This window comes from Oryzias melastigma, linkage group LG3 (assembly GCF_002922805.2).
Source record: "Oryzias melastigma strain HK-1 linkage group LG3, ASM292280v2, whole genome shotgun sequence".
Lineage (NCBI taxonomy): Eukaryota > Metazoa > Chordata > Actinopteri > Beloniformes > Adrianichthyidae > Oryzias > Oryzias melastigma.
In genome coordinates this window covers 8,552,758-8,553,993 of record NC_050514.1, presented here as the reverse complement: position 1 = coordinate 8,553,993, position 1,236 = coordinate 8,552,758, and positions in this window count along the sequence as shown.

The following is a 1,236-nucleotide window of genomic DNA, read 5'->3' as shown; positions in this document are numbered from 1 at the left end:
GTGTTTGTATATTTTTGACTGTAAGGCGACCTTGAGTCCCTTGAAAGGCGCCCAACAAATAAAATTTATTATTATTATTATTATTATTATTAGTTGTACCTTGACATGTAACTTAGTTAAAACAAAAACATAATGCTACAAAAAATGCTAAACAAAACCATAAGACTGGTGAAGGCCAATCAGAACCATCAGATGAGACCATTGGTCAATAAGATTCTAATAGGTCATCATCTTACGCGAGATGAAGTACAGAATCCTGACAGGGTCAGGCTGAGGAGCGCACAGCCCAGATAACTGGCGGAACATCACTTAAAACAAGCTTTCTGTCAAACACAAGAAGTGAACCCACTGAAACAGAAATATGCATTTAAGGCAAACATTATTGTTTTGCACCACAAAAAAATTAAGTTCCTTTTTTATTAAAAGGGTTTACTGTGTAAAAACAAAGGATAACTTTTGAGTAAACCTGAAAAAGAAAAAACAAACCAGCTGAGGTAGATCCAAACACAACAGCTACCTTAGTGGATTTACTCGTAGTCTGTTTTTGAGGGATCTTACACTTCCAGAGAGATCTGCTCCAAGTCCCATAAAAATATTCTGAACCGTTTCAAAAGTGTACCTCAGACCTATAGGGTACTGGATGTTTAAAGCGTATATCAGTCCAAGGAGGTAGGCAAAAGCTGTTGGCAGGTCAGAAAGCTCCTCAAGGATGATGGTTTCCTCCACAACAACAGCAAGATTCAATACATTTCCACGAGGTGGAGAACTATCATCCTCCACCAGCATAAGGATGCCCACAGTGAGACCCTTTATCTTCTGCTCCACTGAGTCAGTGTCCTTAAGAGAGAGAAGAATACTAATACTTTAGTTGTACACCAAATTGAAAGACATTTATGTGATCCAATCTATCTTTGTTTATAAATCACTTGACAACCAAGACACTAAAGTGCTGTAAAGATAAACAAAAGTAGAAGCACACTGCACATACACAGGATAGAGAAATTAAAATGTAATACAGTGCCTTGCGAAAGTATTTGGCCCCCCTTGAATTTTTCAACCTCATGCTTCAAATATAAAGATATAAAATGAATTTTTTGTGAGAGAACTGCTCTCTAAAATATCTATTTCTTCTATAATGAGTTAATAATATACCTTTCCCTGATGTGGTTAGAAGTATTGGATTTTTTCTATCACATTGCTACATATCTCCTAAACACAGTGGCGGGCCGTGCATTT